The following is a 21,545-nucleotide window of genomic DNA, read 5'->3' as shown; positions in this document are numbered from 1 at the left end:
GGATGTAGCTGCCGTGGAAGACTAGGGCAGTGCTCAGGGCAATCACATGGAGTTTGTTTACAAACAAAGGTAGTGGAGAGCACTGAGGGCCAGGCTAGATTACCAAGCAAGCCACTGCAGCCTCTTCCCACAGATCTACCTTAGTGCCACTGCAAGACGGGAAGCTGCACAAAGTTGATCACTGTGATTGGATTATTTGATCATGGAAATGATGTCGCTTACCTGGATTTCAGTAAGACTTTTAACAAGGTTCCCCCTGACGTTCTGATGAAGAAACTGGATGGCTATAGACTGGATTCTTAGATGGTTAGGTGGATAGGGAACTGATTAGAAAATCGCACCCAATGAGTAGTTGTCAATGGTATTTCATCAGATTGGAGGGAAGTGAGTAGTGGGGTGCCACAGGGTCAGTATTGGATCTGGTACTTTTCAACATTTTTATCATTGACCTGAATGAGGGGTTGAAGGACTCTTCATTAAAATCGCAGATGACACCAAATTGGGAGGAATAGCAAACACGGCAGAAGATACATAGATCTGAATATGCTGGAAAAATGAGCAAATGAGAACAAGATGCAATTTGATAAGGATAAGTGCAAAGTTCTACATCTGGGTCAGCAAAATCAAAAGCATGCATATTTGGTGCAAAATACACATGCAGGTAGCAGTATGTGTAAACAAGATCTTGGGATACTTTTACACTAAATATGAACAAACAGGGTGATGCAGTGGTTGTTGCTCAAATATTTTATTTATTTATTTTTGCAATTATAGCCCACTTTTCCCGACAAAGTAGACCCAAGGTGGCTTACGAGTAAAAGTAACTAAAAACAACTAAAAACTAACATTTACAGCTAATATCAAGATGGTGGTGCAAATTCAACCCCCCCCCCCAATCCAGGCATGGTAATTGCACCCCATCCAGCCTTGGTAAGCGCACTGCCCGATCCTGTCCCTTCCTATCCAGCCTCAGGACCTCTGTCTTGGAGGGGTTGAGTATCAGACAACTCTGCCTTTTATGCTAAGAATGTAGTTGTTGCTTGGCCAAGTACACAGGCTGTGTAGGTAGTTCATAAATGTACAATACGATGTACAATACGACATCCATATAGGAGAAGTCTGTATTTGTCTTTGAGCATAGAATGCCATTTTAAATGATGAGGGCAAGCATTTCTAGATCATGCCAAAGAGATAGTTTGACACAGTAAAGCTGCTGGTGACTTTCCAGTGCATGTGTATTTACTTGCTAAAACACTTGACAAAATTTGGACGTAGTCAAACAGTTAATATATTGTTTTTAGATCTTTCATCCATCACAACAGTTAAGATACCATGGTGGTATATTGGAAGAAATCAAGATACATTTTTTTATCATGTAATACAAGATCCAGCCTTAAATGTAGGGAGTAGTAGAACTAGTCCTTACAACAGTTTCACAAATCAAGAGATAGTAAAGGATGTAGCTTTTATATATTTCTTTGCTTTACGTGTTGGTTGTTTAGATTATGTTGACTTTATAATTTATGTTAAATCTCTAATTCACATTAATGGACAGTTCAGCAAACAGTTATGCAAGTGTTAGTACAATTGAAATCACTAAAATTGCATAACTGATTATTGGTCTTCCATTCCCTAAGCACACTTCTATTTTAATAATTATTCTGTTTTAATAATTATTGCATTTAGACAGCTTTGAAATAATTTTTACTTAGCTCGGATAAATTTCTCTCTCTTTTTAAATGATGTTAGCGTGTAATGGAATTCTCTTCTGGAAACCGTGATGATTCTTAAGGCAAAACAATATTGTTTCTTACCACACTTTTTTGCATGATTTGCCAAGATTATCCAACCACACACCAACTGCAACATTTGGGCCCTGTCTGTGCTCCATCTGGTAAAGGTAACTGAATGATATGCATATGGTTCACAAAAGAAAACGGGCACATTAATGCGGGCATAAGAGCTGGCTTGAGGGGAGAATTTCCCTTTCTCTCCCAAATGGCATAATCAGTGATGTACCCTATGCAGCTGGGCAAGGATTAAACTGATTAAGGTTTTTCAATAGAGCATGTTCTTTGAACCAAGGCCCTATTATCTATGCCCAGAAGACCAGTAATTTATTACCAACTAGGTCTTGCCTAGAGGATGTAAGTGACAGGTGAAGTGATCTCTTGCTGTTGGGAATGGGGCTTGGGTATGCCTTAAACTTACTTAAACCTTTCATTTATCATTCTCCCCCATGGCCCTCGGGTTATTATGACATGCAATCCTGTGACAGTTGGCCTGAAAATCCACTAATTGCAGGCTAGCACAACAGAGTTCCTGTCATATCCTACTGAAGGCTACATTTAAAGGTGTTCTTGAAAGATGAGAACATGCAGTTGTTGTCCCACTGTATTGTTACAATATGGTGTGCTATAGCTTCGCAGAGAAGTTGTTTTGACATGTGATGGACTTACTCTGGTCTGCAGACTGAATAGAATTTATCTGTTGCTGCCCTATAACTCATTCTGGAATGATTTAGAACAGATATGCAAATACCACTGATTTGCCCTTTTTCTCATGTTCAAGTTATTGGTGGGAATCTAGGGGACATTGGATTTGTTTTCTTACGATTACAGAAAAATAATGTCAGGTTCTGAATATGAATTGCCATGATCCCCTCCACTTTTAAAAAGTGCAAGTAGCCAATACCAGCAGCAAGAATAAGTGAGGTACAGTTATCTGATTATTCTGCTCTGGGGACTGGACATTTACCCAAAAAGTTCACCCAGTCCATTATCCTGCGAAAAGCAAGAAAAATTAACTCCTTTAGTTAAGCAAGCTGATGTTTACTTTAGCTGTCTTGAGCCAAGAGGAAAGGCAGAATATATAAATATCTTAATAAATAGTTCATCAGTTCAGAAATACCAGCTCGAAGGATTGTGGTGTGGAATAGGACTTCCATACAGTTTGGGTGTTTTTATGCGTCTCGAAATATCTGCCTGAATATGTTTTCTCTCCAGTAGACAGAATTCTCTAAAGCAGACCTTGGTGATTTTCAGATCTTTTAATTTTTAAATGAGCAAAATAAAGTGCATTTGCCCATTGTTTCCCTTCTCAGCCAGAGGGAGGAGGGAAATTCTATCACTCACATTCTAGAAAGGTACCAGCTTTTAAAATTATTTGCAATGTTTTCCTCAAGGGATTGTCCTCTTCATCACAGATACTCAAATAGATATTTGTACAGACAAAAATTGCTTGACTGGCTCTTCATTAACTCGTTAACTCTCATGAGATCTTGCTGCAGTTCACTGAAGCGTTAAAAATAATTATTATTCCATTGGTTATGTGTAATGCTCCTGAAAATTAATATTGTTGTTTTTAAAAGACTGAATGACTGAATTTGAGCATAGGATGTCAGTGCTTACCAGGAATTATTATTTCAACTCAATAAATTGAGCTTCTCCCCAATTGCAAGCAAAAATTGGCAGTATTCTAGGAAGTCATTCTGGTCCTGACACCGGGTAAGAACATGACCTCAGTATGTTGATAAATGTTTATACCATTGTCATACCACTACCAAAGTCTTATCTTCTGAAATGGCAGTATGCATTTAAGAATTGCTTCTTCCCTAGATGTTATTTGGATATTTTTTACCATAATACCTTTGCAGGCAAATCAAATAGAAATCCTTAGTGTGATAAAAGTTGTTCTTAATTTATACATTGGCTTTTGGATGTATAGGTGAATAGCGATCTCAGCCACATTGCAAAGTTCTGCTGATTTTAAGAGCAATTGTTTTTAAAGATAAACTCCTTAGTTGTGTAGCTCATTAATTCAGAACTTTGTCTCATCTGAGAAGCTGACAGCTTTATGCAATGACACAAATGTGTTAAACGAAATAATCTCTTGACTGCCGTTGATTAAGGCAGTTGTAGCTTTTCCCCATCATACAAGCAGTTTAGTCTTAGTGTGAAGCACTAAACTATTGCAGTGAATTTTTTAAGCTTAGGACTCTGCGCTCTGTTGTATTCAAAACTTGTATTTTATTATTCAAAGTAAAATTATTTTTGTAATGCATTGTAGCCAGTCTTAGGAATTGAGAAGAAACTTCCAGTGTACTGCAACATAGTTACTTTTTTCCTTTCTGTTATGATGTATCTAGTAGTTGTAGTTGAATTTATTGTGTATAGCCATAGGCTGTAACAATATAAACCATTAGTATCTAATAAGATTCAGAGGGTGTGTTAGTCAACTGGTCGGCAATATCTTTGTGAAGGAATGATGAGACAGATTATGCAAACCTGGGAAGGATGGCAAATAGACCATAAAAATAAAGAACTAATCAACTAGTAAAAGAATGACATTCAACAAGGGAAAATGTAAAATGTTATGTTTTGATGAAGAACTAAATGTCCAAGTCTCAGATGGTAGAAAAATCAGCTAAGCAATAATCTTTCCAAGGAAATACTATGATCAATAGCAAACTGATCTCAAGCCAAAGATATGATGTAGTGGTATCATATTTGCCACTTCAGGGTTGTATGAGCAATGGCATTGTTTCCAAGGAAGTGATATGATATGGTATATGAGGTCAGGGGAAAGGACTGGCTGTGTTCAAGCTAGAGAAAAGGTGGAATGCATTGACAGTTTTCAAAACTCAAGAATAGTGTTAATGATGGAGGTGCACTGGTTTGCTCTAATAATGAAGGCAACGAGAAGCAGTAGCAGTTTTAAAACACAAAGAAGGGTTAGATTAGTCATTAAAAGGAACTTTATATAATGATCAACTCAGCATCTGAGAAATGATCCTAGAGAGGTTGAGAGAGCTCTTTCATTGAAAGATTAAGGTGTTTGTTAAGAGTCAGGCGTCCTGTTTTGGGAGAGATGTTTGGAGTCGATAATTTTTCAACTTTTGCTTTCTTCTCAGTTCTAAAGAGAAGGAACGCACATGGAAGAAAAGAGTGCATGTGATAATGGTTTTGGAGCACTGGAAACCTGTGTACATCTTTCCCTCCCCCCTCCTCTTTTTAATGACTAGGCTTTAAAGTGATTTGGAAGAATGTGTACATGAAGAAGCAGGTTACAGAAATTTGATGGATCATGGAAAGAGATCTTGATCACAGTAAATTGTGTCTAGCCTTCATATGGTTCTCTAAAACTCTCCAGAACACAAGACAAATCATTCTCTTTCTGCACACTTATGCCTTTAAAGATGTGTCTTTTTGATGAAATCTCTGGATTATTTAGAGCATACAAATTTTGAATTTAAATTTATGTTTTAATTTTGTACTTTATATAACATTGTACACTGCTGTGACCCAGCTTACCAGGAGGGTGGTCTAAAAATCTAATAAATAAACAAGAATGGGATTGCTATAGTAAACAGCCTTCTGCATTAAGTAAGGGCACTCTCTCCCTAAATATTCTGAAAGAAACGCTTAGTGCTTCCAAGTTTTTGAGACTTAAGGGAATTTTCTCTTTGATACTTTGAAGTTTCCTAAGTGTTACAGGTCCCCCCCCCAAAGTAAACTTTAAAGATTTACAGTTCTATCCTAAGTAGAGGTCCTCCCTTCTAAGTTCATTGACATCAGTTGATTTAAACGTGTACAAATTTGCTTAGGATGGCATTGTGAGGATCCCATTAAATCATTCTTGTAACTGGAATATGCATAGCTTAATTGTTGAGGTACTTGTGCTTCAACCAACTTGTATAGTAGTCTGTACGATGTATTGTGCATGAAGATAGATTCAGGTGGGTAGATGTGTTGGTCTGAAACAATAGAACAAAGTTTGAGTCCAATAGCACTTTTAAGACTAACAATGTTTAATGTGGGGTTTAAGCTTTCATGTGCATGCACATTTCTTCAGGTACATTGAAACAGATTTCCTCAAGTACTTAAAAAGTAGCTTTTATCGTGAAGGAATTTCAGAAACAGACTGAAATGGGAGTTTGCTGAATTAAAAATTATTTCAACATTCAGAACAATAGTTTTTATCTCACTACACATGGTAAGTCACTCCGTTCTTGCTTATACCCAGAATTGTTGGTCTTAAATGTACCACGGGACTCAAACCTAGTTCTAAAATCTATTTTTAACTCTTTTATTTTATTATTTTATACCTAGAATTATTGTTACTTAAAGGTGCCACTGGACAGAAACGCTGTTGTATTGTGCATAGGTATTTGATGTGATTTAATAGCTTTTATTTACATTTCAATCCTGTACTGAAGTAATGGTGAATACAACAGGATTTCTTCCCTAGCCTTCATAGCATTGGGGAAATCTTGAGTAAAAGCTGTTTCTTGTATTCGAAAGTGCAAATAAACATGCTCTCAGTATATTCAGCTACTCAGTGTCCTGAAGCTTTGCCTAGCTGCTTGTCTATTGCATGAATTTGTTTGTCCTCATTTTTATGAGGTATCATTTATTTATTTGTTTATTTGTTTATTTAGAGTAAATAGTTTATTTTATTTTATTTTTTTGTCTGCAGCCTTGTTTTTCTTTCCAGTTTTTTATTTTAGAAATAGAAAAAAAATAACAGTGCCATCATGAATACTGTGGAGGAACCCCCCCCCCCAATATCAACCATGAAACAAACTAACTAAATACACAAAGTAAAATGTTTACATAATTAACTCCCAAACATTGCTATTTAAAGATTTTTTTATTCTATTACATTTTTCCAAACTAAATCAGATTCGTGCTTTTGATAGACTCCTTGAATTATTCTTATACTAGTAAAAGAGCCCATTGTATTCCAAATACAATGGGCCCTAGCAGGGGGGTGGAGAGCGAGGGACTGGCGAGGGCAGGGTGAGGAAAGGTAGCTTACCGGTGAGAGGGCTGTAGCGACGTCGGGCAGCTCCTTCGTGGCGGGCAGCTCCTTGGGTGGCTTCTTCTCGGCGGGCAGCTCCTTCGGCGGGCGGCTCCCTGGCGCGGTCTTCTTGCCGGCGGCCATCTTCGTGTGCCGGCGATGCGTTTGTAGAGGCCGGGGGCTCCCTGGTCGGCGGTGGGCGCGGCCCGATCCGCGGGCGCGGCCGGTGGGCGCGGCCCGATCCGCGGGCGCGGCCGGCGGGCGCGGCCCGATCCGCGGGCGCGGCCGGCGGGCGCGGCCCGATCTGCGGGCGCGGCCGGCGGGCGCGGCCCGATCCGCGGGCGCGGCCCGATCCGCGGGCGCGGCTCGCGGGGGCGCGGCCCGATGCCCTGCCGGTCCCCAGCCTAATAAAGGTTGGGGACCACTGGCTTAGAGGTTCTTAGAGGCCGGCTGGCTTGGAGCAACTGCGAGCTGCGCTACGCGCGGCTCGCAGTTGCTCCGGCAAGGAATCGGAGGGACCAATCGGCAGGCGCTTCGCGCCTGCCGATTGGTCCCTCCGATAGTCTGTCATGAGGAAGGGGCCAATCGGCACCCTTCCTCATCCCGGACACAGCCCGCCTTCCAAGGGCTTACTGTTTTATTTAGTCCGTGGCGCCCGCGGCGCCACGGGCGGTGTAAAGATTGTCAGTTATTTTTTCTAGTTTTTTCCACAACTTATCTATCACCAAATATTCAGCATTGTTTTAATTGTTATCAATAACTATTCTGGCAGCTACAATCATAAAATTAACCAAAGTGTTTTGTTTACAACACATGTCATTATTCAAAAATAAGTTAAGAAGAGTTAATGAAGCTGATGGTTCTATCTTGTCTTTTATAATTTCTTCTATTTCTTTAAAGATTTCCCCCCAGAATTCTTTAACTACTGGACAATCCCACCACGTATGAATATAGGTCCCCAGCTGGCCACATCTTCTCAAGCAGTTTTTGTTTTGAGAACCACTTAGATAAGATAATCTAATTGGTGTATAATACCATTTCTGAATAATTTTTAAATCATGTTCTTAAACATGTATAGATATTGAATTAGAGGGGTTTTGCTTAAATAATTTATACCATTCCTTTTCTTTTCTTTTATATGATGAAGTTCTGATTCCCATATTTCCTTTATGGATTGTGAATTTGGCAGCCACTTATCTAATAGTATTTTGTATAATCTTGATATTAATTTCCCTATAGTTTCTATTTTTTCAATTAATTGTTCAAATTCTGTTAAAGATCTATTCATTTGTTTTTAGAGTCTTTTTTTAAAGAAAAAGAGTGTAATTGATATCTCAAAAACCATTTATACCCAGGAGGAAAAAAAAACTTTCTATAATAGAGCCCCTTCTCCATCTGCTTCTAATGATTTCATAATATTTTTACAATATAATTGTTTACCAGGGTATCCTTTAGAATCCATGTCATAGTTTTTGTACAATTGAAAGTTAGGATGATAAAAAATAGGTTTAAGAGGAGAGATCACAGGGTACAATTTTTCCTTCATTTTTTTCCAAATCAATATGGGGCTATGTAGGGTGGACTCAAATTAATAATGGAGGTGAATCAGTGGCTGCGTAGTTGGTGCCGGCAGGAGAGATTTGGTTTCTGGGACCATGGGATAGGCTTTCTTGAGGAAGGCCTACTAGCACCTGATGGACTGTACTTATCGAAGTTGGGGAAGAATGTGTTTGGCAGGAACCTGGGGAGATTCATCAGGAGAGCTTTAAACTGAAGTCACAAGGGGAAGGAGACGTTCAGCATAGGGAGTGGAAAGAAGGAGACCGATCGGGGGCAGCCCAACCAGGAAGACCAGCTCATAGGGAACCAAAAGTAAAAGGATTCAGATGTCTTTATACTAACACTCGAAGCATGGGCAATAAGAAGGAAGAGCTGGAACTTGTCATGCTGATGGAAAGGTATGATCTAGTGGGTATCACAGAAACTTGGTGGAATGATTCTCATGACTGGAATGTAATAGTGGATGGATATGAACTGTTCAGAAAAAACAGAATAGATTGAAGAGGTGGAGGAGTGGCACTGTATGTGAGAAAAGGGCTTACCTGTCAGGAAATTCTAGTGTAGGAGAGTATATCTACAGTGGAAAGCATCTGGGTGAAAATAAGCGAGGGGAAAACAAACAGTGTGGTAGTTGGTGTCTGCTACCGATCGCCTGACCAACGAGAGGATGTGGATGCTGCACTTTGTGAGCAGCTTGAGAAAATATCCAAGCATCAGGACCTTGTCATCATGGGTGACTTCAATTTCCCAGATGTGTGCTAGGAAACAAACTCTGCAAAGCGTTCTCAGTCATGCAAGTTTCTGACCTGCCTGGCTGACAATTTCATTTATCAAATGGTAGATGAACCCACAAGAGGTTCAGCCATGCTGGACGTAATACTGACCAACAGGCAAGAGTTGGTGGATGAGGTGAAGGAGGTGGGGACCCTAGGGAGAAGTGACCATGTCCTCATAGGATTCCTTTTGAGATGGGGAGGCAAGGAAGCTTGTAGCCAGACGCGGATGTTGGATTTTTGTAGGGCAAACTTTAATAAACTCAGAGACATGATGAGTGTCATACCATGGACGAGAATGTTGGAAGGGAAGCGAGCATGTGAAGGGTGGGCGCTACTCAAACAAGAGCTATTGCATGCTCAATCAATGACTATCCAAGAAAGAAGCAAACACGGCAGGAGCTCTAAGAAGCCTATTTGGATGAACAGAGAACTTCAAGAGGAACTAAGAAAGAAAAGGGAGATGTTCAGGAAATGGAGGGAAGGACAGAGCTCTAAAGAAGAGTACCTACAGGGTACTAGGCACTGTAGATCAATCATAAGAAAGGCCAAAGCTGAGAGTGAGCTAAGATTGGCCAGGGAAGCCCACTTTAACAAGAAAAGATTTTTCAGTTATGTGAGGAGCAAACGTAAAGTAAAGGAGGCAGTAGGCCCCCTGTTGGGTGCGGATGAACAAACTCTAACGGAGGATGCAAAGAAAGCAGAAAGGCTAAGCGCCTATTTTACATCTGTTTTTTCCCACAGGTCAAAGGGTTTAGGCACATCTAGAGATGGCAATAGCCAAGAGATAGTGTCTGGGTGGCAGGTTGACATGGACAGAGAGGTTGTTAGTAAAGCTTTTGATAAGGTTCCCCATGATGTTCTGATGGATAAATTGAAGGACTGCAATCTGGATTTTCAGATAGTTAGGTGGATAGGGCATTGGTTAGAGAACCGCACTCAAAGAGTTGTTGTCAATGGTGTTTCATCAGACCGGAGGGAGGTGAGTAGCAGGGTACCTCAGGGCTCGGTGCCCGGTACTTTTTAAAATATTTATTAATGATCTAGATGAGGGGGTGGAAGGACTACTCATCAAGCTTGCAGACGACACCAAATTGGGAGGGCTGGCAAATACTCCAGAAGATAGAGACAGAGTTCAATGAGATCTGAACACAATGGAAAAATGGGCAAATGAGAACAAGATGCAATTTAATAAAGATAAATGTAAAATTCTGCATCTGGGTCAGAAAAATGAAAAGCATGCCTACTGGATGGGGGATACGCTTCTAGGTAACACTGTGTGAGAACGAGACCTTGGGGTACTTGTGGATTGTAAACTAAACATGAGCAGGCAGTGTGATGCAGTGGTAAAAAAGGCAAATGCCATTTTGGGCTGTATCAACAGGGGCATCACATTAAAATCACAAGATGTCATAGTCCCATTGTACATGGCACTGGTCAGACCACACCTGGAGTACTGTGTGCAGTTCTGGAGGCCACACTTCAAGAAGGACGTAGATAAAATTGAAAGGGTACAGAGGAGAGCAACGAGGATGATCTGGGGCCAAGGGACCAAGCCCTATGAAGATAGGTTGAGGGACTTGGAAATGTTCAGCCTGGGGAAAAGGAGGTTGAGAGGGGACATGATAGCCGTCTTTAAGTATTTGAAAGGTTGTCATTTGGAGGAGGGCAGGATGCTGATCCCATTGGCTTCAGAGGAAAGGACACGCAGTAATGGGTTTAAACTACAACGATATAGGCTAGATATCAGGAAAAAAAATTTCACAGTCAGAGTAGTTCAGCAGTGGAATAGGCTGCCTAAGGAGGTAGTGAGCTCCCCCTCCCTGGCAGTCTTCAAGCAAAGGTTGGATACACACTTTTCTTGGATGCTTTAGGATGCTTAGGGCTGATCCTGTGTTGAGCAGGGGGTTGGACTAGATGGCCTGTATGGCCCCTTCCAACTCTATGATTCTATGATTTCTCTCTGGATTTTTAGAAAATGAAACCCTATGACCTCCTAGTTCAGCTAAGTTGTAACAATCAATTTTTATTCTGTTTAATTCCTTAGAAAGGGATAGAAAGGGAATGATATGTCTTAACTGATATGATTCATAATATAAAATATTTGGGATTCCCCAGCCTCCATGTTTTGGTGCTTGGTATTTTAAAACATTGACAGAACTTTGTTTTTTCGATTAAAAAATGAATGGGTCTATTTCCCTTTGCCATTTTTTCAGCTTCTTGTCTGAGATGTCTCAGGGTGAAACATAAAATAAGTAAGATAATTTTGGATTAATAAACATTTTCACCAACATATTTTGAGTAAAATTGCCATAATTATATTTACTCCATTTCTTTATATCAGCATTTATTTGTGCCCATACTGGTTTATAATTATATTGATATGTCTTATTAATATTTTTCCCAATTGTTATACCAAGATACTTAATTCCCCCCCCCCATTAATGGTATTTTTAAACTATGGGAAGCCTCAAATTGAATCTTGAGGTTAATGTTAATGCAAAGTAAGCTTGATTTTAATAAATTAATTTTTAGACCTAAGATTTAACCAAATTTCTCAAGTTCTTCTTTTAATGGTTTTATAGCTAACTTAAGATCTTTTATTGCCAGTAACATGTCATCCGCAAACATTGTCAATAGATTTCCCTTCCTTTCACGTTTTATGATGAAGGTGTCTGATGAAGAGAGCTTTTACTCCCAAAAACTTATACTCTGAAAATCTTGTTGTTCTCTGAGGCAGTGGTCCCCAACCTTTTTATCACTGGGGACCACTCAACGCTTGACAATTTTACTGAGGCCCGGTGGGGGGGCGGTAGTTGACTCCTCTGCTCTCAACCACTGCCCTAACGCTCTCTGATCGCTATGGTAATGTTTAAACTTCCCTTCAAAATAAGATACAGACATGCCACAACAATGAACATAAGGAACATTTTATTTTCATGGAAATTTTAACTCATGACAATGACAAATCAATGGGAACCCTGAGCTTGTTTCTCTGCAACGAGATAGTCCCATCTGAGAGTGATGGGAGACAATGACACCCGAAGTGTGTTGTAAAGGGCCGGGGGGGATGAAGTAAAGGGCCAGGGAGGGGGGGGAAGCGTCCTTCGCGGCCCAACTCCAATTAGTCAACAGACCACATGTGGTCCGCAGCCCACAGGTTGGGGATTGCTACTCTGAGGGACTCGAATCTAATCGTTCTACTGCAGGCTAACATGGCTACTCTCTGAAACTTATTTTTGTACATATTTTCATGCGTCTCCACTTTTTGCACTGTGACTAGAGTCACTCCGTAGAGAATTGCCCCTCCTCCAAACTGGGTCGAATCCAAGGATGTCCTCCTATTTGTAGAGAATTTTTGGTCTTGTGGAAGAGCTTTTTAAAGCTTGTACTAGAGTGTTTCACAATAAAGCTAAATCATGAGATAATATTCTACTTGTGCAAGAGGTTAAGCAGTATTCTGCTGAAGCATAAAAATCACTAGGGTACTTGTTTCCTATGTGCCATGCAAACTCCTTGTTCAAACATTTGTGCACCAGCACTTGTACCTGCCTTCCTTCCACTTCCTTTATCAGCTATAACCCAGTATATTTTTAATTTTAATATATTTTATGCAAAATAAATCCCTGCTGTGAAATGGCCTTTCCAGAATGGGAATAAAATTATTAAATTGTGTAAGAAATTGGTGGCCATTCTATATTTTAGTGATTGGATGTTGGGCTAAAAGCTTCTTTTTTATTTATTTGCCATCAAGTTGCAGCTGATTTATGAATGTTCAAAGCAAAAGACTTCAGAGATGGTTTGTTATTATCTGTATAGTGTCCCTAATATTCCTTGGAGGTCTCCCATTCAAATACTGACCAGGACTGACCTGACTTTCCTTCCAAGATCTGATGAGATCAGACTAGCCTTGGCTATTCAGGTTGAGGCAAAAACTTCCTAACTTAAAAATAACAGGGCTCTAAAATGGCTCTTGGTGAGGAGAATACACAGAATATTCGTGGACTTTTAACACAATTGTTTACAGTATAATGATGATTGCCAGACTCCTATTACATTATAACTAACCTAAATTTTAATTATTTGTTTTTCAGATTTTCATGGAAACTCTGTTTTGTTGGATGATGTTAATCATTATTGAAAATGAGACCTTTTTCAAAGAAGTCTTTTAAAAAGATTTTACACAGAAAAGGTAAAGAGATCTGATCTGGCAAACATACTATTAAAATATGTTTTCATATTACTTCAGTGTATTCAGTACTAACACTGGCTTATAGATATCTGCATTCTAAGCGGGGTGGAGTGAGCTTTGAACTCTGACCTTAAGTATATTTCACTAGATGGTATGTGACAGTTTCTTTCTAATATCAGTTTTTTTTCTCTCCAAGAAACTGAGTCAAACAAACATGTTTTGGATAAAGTTAACCCAGTGATCTTCCTTGTGAGATTTGGCATATAGGGCACATTTGTTTTCACTAGCTACAAACAGCAATTTATTTACTTCAATTCAACATCATGTGCCTCCCTGATCCTTCCTCCCACTCTTTATTTTTTCACATATGATTGCTGAAAAGAACACTTCTAACCTCTAAATGAGACATTAAATGTTTCTGTTTCTCTCTAAGCCAGTTTGTAAGGCTAATGTAAGGATTCTGTATATTTTGCAAGTTCAGTAATAAAAATGTGTGGTTAAAGTGCTTTTAATGCCAAGAGAGAAGTAGGTTTGTCATTCCTTTTTGGACTGTCAAGAGTTAATGCTTAACATAGTCTGAGAACCTCTGAGTGACAATTCTATGGACAGAGTTAAGAGGGACAGTTGAGAACTGACAGTTGAAGAAGAGATAGTTAAACACTCACAATGGACTGGGAAGGAGGCAAAAGGAGTGAGAAGATCAGAGAGGTTCCCCATTCAAGCGAAAAGGGGAAATTGTTTCTAATTTAATCAAGTAATTCTTTCCTGGGAGATAGATCTTAAAAGACAAGTGATCCCTGGTCTGTATATGGAAGGATTTGGGGGACTTGGTTGTATATTCCTACAATCTAAACCAGCCTTTCTCAACTGTTTTACTGTTGAGAAACCCCTGGAACATGCTTCAGGCTTTGAAAACCCCCGGAAGTGGTGCAATCTTGCAGAATATGGTTGAAAAGAATAGCTGTATACACGCCCTCACAAACCCTGTCCCCACCCCCTCCAGGTCCATCATTGGCCCTTTTGGGAAGGGTGAATGAGTCAACATTTTTTATTTTATTTACTTATATTTGGATACTTGAATTTATATCCTGCCTCTCATGCATTTTGTCGCCTCGAGGCGGCTAACAATTAAAACCGTGAACAGTTACCCCATAAAAGCCCCATTAAAATAGTAACAATACATATTGTAACCCACAAGATTGCAGAAACAAACTACCTCAATACAATCTACTAAGTCCAGCCGAACAAGTCAACACTAGTTGGTATTATATTACAGGGATGCTCAGCTAGGATGAGACCCCTGATCGAACTCCGATCAACCCCCCCCCCCGGCTCAGCCAAATGCCTAATAGAAGAGCTCTGTTTTGCAGGCCCTAAGGAACTTAGACAGCTCCACCAGGGCCCTTAGCTCTTACGGGAGCTTGTTCCACCAGGCTAGGGCCAAAGCTGAAATATATGGTTATATCACCCAATAAATATTAAACAAATTTAAAATATATATATAACTCTGGTTGAGAAAGCCTGATCTAGATTAGGGTTGTGTGCTTCGGCCGCCGAAGCAGCCATTCAAGCCCAAAGCGGCACGGAGGTGAGGGGCAGCGCCTGCACGCAAGTGCAGAGCTCTGCACCTGCATGCATGCGCCGACTGGCCCTCCCCCCATGCCGCAGTGCTATCCACTTCAGGCTTGAACGGCCGCTTTGGTGGCCAAAGCACACAACCCTAATCTAGACTTTAAGAGTCAGTGAAACTTAAAAACTTATTCTTGAGTGTTTAAGCAGAAATGGAAAAGAAAGCCTCTCTCCTCAAAATTTTAAAAGACCATTTTAAATAGCAGAAGCACTTATTGGCGACAAACTATCTGGATTTAGTGTGATTATAAAGTTTCCTCACTTTTATTATTAGTTCACCTCATACTTTTTACTCAATTCCACCTGGCGTATTCTACTCTAAGTTAAATAAAATATTTTGTTTATTTTGAATTTTAAAATCCTATTGTATGCCATTTCAGAAGCTGAACATAAGTAGGTGATTTTGTCACACCTCAACTCTCTGCTGCCAATTCCACACAGACCTCAGCTAAGAGGGTGGTCGCGAAAAGGTCAGAACAATTACAAAACCCGCCCTCCTAGTAAGGTAGTACTGCCACCACCTCTCAATGGTCCCCTTGGTCAGTGGTCCCCAACCTTTTTGAGGCTGGGGACCGGCGGCAGCAGGGAAGGGCGATTACCCGGCCGCGCATGCGAGCACGCGCCATACACGGCCGAAATTGTGCATGTGCGGCACTTTCGCACATGCGCGATTTCGGCCGTGCATGGCGCATGTGTGACCCAGCCGCACATGTGCAATGCACGTGCATGGTCCTGCTTCCCTCTCCCCCCCCCACAGTAAGAAGCTTCCCGGGCCGCAAGCTTGCGGCCTGGGAAGTTTTTTACTGCGGGGGGGCCGCGGCCCGGTGGTTGGGGACCACTACCCTAGGTGGTTCAAGAGGCAGAGGCAGTCTTGGGACCTATAAGGTTTAACAGGGAACTTGGCTCTGTCAAGTCCCACAAAACAAAAGGAGTTTTTCTGGTAGAGTAGCACAAGTAAGGCAGGCAAGTCTTCTACTTAGCTTGTTCGAGAACCAGACACAAGATTTTAAAAACTTTTGTATTTATTAAGGTTCACCTAAGTAAGTAATATACTAGAAGTGAAAAAAATAAGAAAATTTTATAATATTTCTAATACAATATACTCACAAGTATAGCAAAGTTGTAAGAGAGGGTTTCAAAGTCCATAATGCAGGTTGCAGGTACACGAAGGTTACAGACAAAAGTTTCTCCAGAATCTGAACCAAAAGTCTGAACAATAAATCTGAACTGAAAACCTGAACAACATGAACATAGCTTGTTCCCATGTCAGATTTTGGGCACATAAGCCAATCAAAAGAAAATGGCAATTTATTAATAAGCCAATTGGGTTACTATTGTCAAGGTAGATGAGCCAATCCTAGGCCAGGAGATGGAATGCTGACTTACCTAACTTAAGACCCGTTCTCAAAATAATTTTAATTGGGAACATCTGAACCCTGTTAACTTATCCGTGGACGCGGACAGTGTAACCTTCTCAAGGGCACAGGTGCAGCTAATTGGCAATACAAATTTGCACTAAAGGAAGCAAAATCTTTCTCATGTAGCCCACAGGGCCAAAGCTTGAACCCAAGTTTCACGAACATGATTTTGAAGCCATTATTTCACTACAGTATCTCTCCTCAGTTCCCTCAGTGTGTGTGTATTAACGCAACTGGGTGGGACAGCCATAGACAAACAAATAAGAAGAAAAATAGACACACGGTCAGCTCAGCAAGAAAGAAGATAAAAGGGAAAATTCTTTATGTGAGAGGGAAGAGGGCCTTCTTTTGCAGATTCTCTCTGGGAGGTCTCCTATTCAAGTACTAAGATTCAAGTGGGTCGCCATGTTGGTCTGAAATAGCACAACAAAAATAGAATCCAGTCACACCTTTAAGACCAACAAAGATTTATTCAAGGCATGTGCTTTTGAGTGCATGCTTCCCAAATTCATGCTCTTGTCTTGAATAAATCTTTGTTGGTCTTAAAAGTACCAACCCTGTTTAGCTTCTGAGGTCTGATGAGATTGGCCTATATTATGTTGCCCTTCCTTCCTTCAGTAAAGAATAGAGGTGCCAAATTGAATATATGGTGACACATTCTGAGGAGCTCATCTTCAGATTTAAAGAAACAGTCTTCTACTTGCTGTGATAAACTTGAAGGCATGTGAAATTTACCTTAATGAGAAGTGGAGCAGGGCTTCTTGTGGTGATAAATTGCAATGATCTTCACTAGTGTTCCCAAGTTGTCTGAGTCTGTTGTTTTAAGAAAGTTGTCGTAACACTGTCTTTGGTACAATATGCTATTTCTTTTCAAAGTTTATAAATCTGCTCAAGTTCAGAATCTTTGCATCATTTGGGTCATATTTGGACTTCATTTGCAATCTGGGAGTGTGTTCTACCTAAATACAACCCTGATTTGGCTCTCATGGTAATTTTTATCCAGCTTGAGGGCAGAGTTAGGCAAGTCCTGTTCCCCAAGACTTTATTGGGAAATGTCCTTGTAATTTACAAGCTACATTGAAAAACTCAGAGGTATTTTTTCTGAAATGTATCCAGTCTGTCTTTCATAATGTCCTATGCACTTTCTGCCACACTGGGGACTTTTCTTCCATTGCCCCAGCCCCATCTACTCTAAATACTGTTGCAGCTGGATAACAGCAGCTAATCAGGTGAGTAACAGGAAAACAGGCACAAAGGACTTCCTACTGTCCATCCCCTGATCTGGATGGCCGAGGCAAGCCTGAGCCCATGAGGTCTTGGAAGCTAAGCAAGTCCAACCCTGACTAATATTTGGATGAGAGACCTCCAAGGATTGGGGTGGTAGTTTCCCCAAGGGACATGGAGGCAGGAAATGGCAAACCATCTCCAAACATCCCTTGCCTCCCTCCCAGACAATCCTTGGATCTCCTGGCTACAGTATTTGTGCCATATGAGAAATAAATAATAATTCTCCCACCCCTTTCCTGGCACCTCAGATGCTGCTCTGAAAGTTTTCAAGGTGTCCTCTGGGAGTTGTAGTCTCCAGGGTTCCTGACATTACAAATCACTATTACTATCCTGTTGGGCTTCATCTTCATGTTGGAGATGAATGTTAACTAACTGCTGAAGCTTAAATTCTGAGCTTGGAGAACATCAGAAATATCTCTACCCATTAAGAATTTCTTGGGTCAAAAAAGCTTGATATGGGAGTGGGTGCATGTGCTCATATGTCTCTGCTGTTACTACAGACATTTCTACTAAGCATTTTTAATAAAATGGAAGGTCATGAAAATGAGGATTTGGTATTGGTAGAAAGTAAATAACCTGTTCTGCAATGAAATTGTAGTGGTACAAGTCTGTAATCAAAGTTCACAGAGGTAAGGAGAATATCTTACAGAATTTTATAACCTTAGAATATGAGGTTATTTGGCTTTACTCAGTTTTTAACTGAGCTGCCCAAATCCAGAGCCACAAAACTTTGAGATGCAAAAGCCAAGGGTTTAAAGAACCCATCATTCTTTAACTGTTCTATATTCCCTGCTGCTGGGTTACAGTTGCTGCTTTGCATGTTTTTTTCTGGAGATAGTCCCAAGCATCAGGTATAGCATAGACTGCTTGATGATGTCATATTAACATGCAGCCAGTCTGATTTATCTGACACACATCATGAAACCAAATCAAGGTAAAGACAGTGCTGCTTTTGGTCAGTTCTGGCTTTTAAAGTATGTGTGTGGGGGGATATATATAGATAGATATGGGAGTGTAGGGTCTCTGTGACTTGATGGAATAGGAAAGGTGAAAAATCATGTGATGAGACATGATATGCTATAGAAAGTGACTTGGCAGATTTCTGGTACGTGAACAAGAATTAGGAAGATGGGTATGTGCAGATGATCTGATATTTAATTTTGGTTCTCTAGATATTTGGGAATACCACAATCTGTCTTGATGGTTAACGTCTTAGATATTAATCAAGTTTCTCTGAAGAACTGGAGATGCCATTTGTTTATAGGACTCATAGACTGTTTGTCACCGATTGTGAGAAGAAATGCAAATTAACCCAGATGCCCTGTCTTTAAAAAGTGCTTTTTAGTTGTAGTTAGGGTTGATCCTTCTATTGGGTATAAGAAAATAGCCCACTGCAGACAATAGAGTTACGGTAAAGGTAAAGGTATCCCATGTGCAAGCACCGAGTCATGTCTGACCCTTGGGGTGACGCCCTCTAGCGTTTTCATGGCAGACTCAATACGGGGTTGTTTGCCAGTGCCTTCCCCAGTCATTACCGTTTACCCCCCAGCAAGTTGGGTACTCATTTTACCAACCTCGGAAGGATGGAAGGCTGAGTCAACCTTGAGCCGGCTGCTGAGATTGAACTCCCAGCCTCATGGGCAAAGCTTTCAGACGGCTGCCTTACCATTCTGTGCCACAAGAGGCTCTACAATAGAGTTATAGTACCATAAAAGACCACCAGATTTACACTTATTTTAGTAGTTCCTTATTTTACATTTTTCTTTCTTTCTCCAGAATTAAACTGTCCCGGCACTCTCATCTGGGAATGCTTTTATGTCCTTGCATCAGGGAGGGAGGGTTTCGAGGGTCTTTCTGCCTCAAAAAGTACACTGTATTCACCCACCACTTATGTCTATGATTGAACACTCTCTATTCATGTGATATGTAGAACTTCACATGAATAGATCATGTGTACTCATAAATCTAAATTGGATTCAAATACCCCTTCTGCTCATGCAAGAAGTGGGTTAGTGCTAGTTTCCCATTCTCACATGGCATCTCATGCCATTTCACAGTTTCACCTGATTCTGAGGAGTGGACTCCATGCATGGCTAGGACATTTGATCTGCAGTGGGAAGGGGAAAGTTCAGTTTGTGGGATTGAAGCAGGCATTGTTCTACCCAGGAATGAACTGGTGTTTTTACTCTCTGAAATCTGTGTTATTGAACTTTTATCTATGTACCATGTTTTTAAAACGCCCTAATAGGTATGCCTAGAGCCTCTTGTGGTGCAGAGTGGTAAGGCTGCGACATGCTGTCTGAAGCTGTCTGCCCATGAGGTTGGGAGTTTGATCCCAGCAGCCGGCTCAAGGTTGACTCAGCCTTCCATCCTTCCGAGGTCGGTAAAATGAATACCCAGCTTGCTTGGGGGGTAAATGACTGGGGAAGGCACTGGCAAACCACCCGGTATTGAGTCTGCCATGAAAACGCTAGAGGGCGTCACCCCAAGGGTCAGACATGACCCGGTGCTTGCACAGGGGATACCTTTACCTTCAATAGGTATGCCTAGAGCCTCTTGTGGCTCAGAGTGGTAAGGCAGCAGACATGCTGTCTGAAGCTGTCTGCCCATGAGGTTGGGAGTTTGATCCCAGCAGCCGGCTCAAGGTTGACTCAGCCTTCCATCCTTCCGAGGTCGGTAAAATGAGTACCCAGCTTGCTTGGGGGGTAAACAGTAATGACTGGGGAAGGCACTGGCAAACCACCCCGTATTGAGTCTGCCATAAAAACGCTAGAGGGCGTCACCCCAAGGGTCAGACATGACCCGGTGCTTGCACAGGGGATACCTTTACCTTTAATAGGTATGCCTAAGAGAAAATATAAATTCATGATTCATAGTTATTTTCTTTGTCAACTGATTATTCATTTGCCCAGCTACTGCTGTTCCTGCTCTGCTGTACTTGTGCATTAAGTTGAGTTGTGGATCTTTCACTACCCTTGTGTGATCAGTTTGTACTATCTTTATCTCTAAGTTGTGTGAATTCAATTGACTCAACTCTTGTGTGATGTAATAAGGAGAGGCTGTGGCTTAACTGTGGAGTGCATGTTTTGCATATCAAAGATCCCAAGTTTGGTATAAGGCAGCTTCATATGTTCAACTGTTAAGTATGCTTTGAGCGTTTTGTCAGAACAGACGTACAAAACGATGTCTTTCAGGTTACTGAAAAGGGTGATATTTTGGGAGAACAAATCAACTCTAATCCTGGGAACTACATCAATTTGATGATAGAGGCATTATCTGATGGAGGCAGGGGGTCCTTGTCTTTTCCTTTGGTGAGTGTTTAAACAGTATGAAAACGCTGCTGATGACAATGGGTTTTGGTTTTACCCACTACTGCTACAGTAAGCAAAATAAATCAATAAGTAGTTTGGCAGCAAAGTTAAGTCATAATGGGCTGTTCTACTTCACTTGGAAACAAATGTAGTTCTCTGCCTGATTGCATTCCTCCAAGAATATAGTGTAATTTTCAGTTTCAAGCTTCATAAAGAGAGTAGCATTTATGATTTAAAAGGAAAATAAAAAATATTAATAAAGCTTTAGCCATTGTATAAATGAGTGGAATTTTTTTGGGAAGTGCTGCCCAGCCAGCAGCTCTCATTGTAATAAATATCTCCTGGAGAATGAACTACCTTGACAATACATTGTTTCATAGGGTAGGTAGAGTAGCTTTTCAGAACCTGTGTCAAAACATAGACTAAAATGTGCATAGATTCCAATAAGACAGCCTACAACTAAAGTATCCAAGGCTTATATTTGTCCATTTAATCCAGATCCTGTGTTGATGGGTCCAAAACTAGTGCAGGGATATGAGTGACTCCACACCCAACCTGGCTGGCAAAATCCAGT

At 40.7% G+C, this 21,545-nt stretch overlaps 1 protein-coding gene across 5 annotated transcripts in view; it reads left to right on the top strand.

Annotated features, from left to right (window-relative positions):
• The window catches only part of MBD5 (methyl-CpG binding domain protein 5), a 180,663-nt gene that overhangs the window by 51,225 nt on the left and 107,893 nt on the right, over positions 1–21,545 (top strand). For 3 of the 5 annotated variants that reach the window (XR_013228094.1, XM_077320113.1, XM_077320117.1), the window contains exon 2: positions 13,229–13,326. The exons of 1 other annotated variant lie outside the window; for it this stretch is intronic. The gene's annotated coding sequence lies outside the window, so the exon portion shown is untranslated. Of the gene's footprint in view, positions 1–13,228; positions 13,327–20,854; positions 20,972–21,545 lie in introns of all 5 variants that reach the window. One more of the 5 variants, XM_077320115.1, reaches the window with a different exon arrangement.

The sequence above is a fragment of the Paroedura picta genome, chromosome 2, assembly GCF_049243985.1.
Source record: "Paroedura picta isolate Pp20150507F chromosome 2, Ppicta_v3.0, whole genome shotgun sequence".
Lineage (NCBI taxonomy): Eukaryota > Metazoa > Chordata > Lepidosauria > Squamata > Gekkonidae > Paroedura > Paroedura picta.
This window is presented reverse-complemented; position numbering and strand designations above follow the sequence as displayed.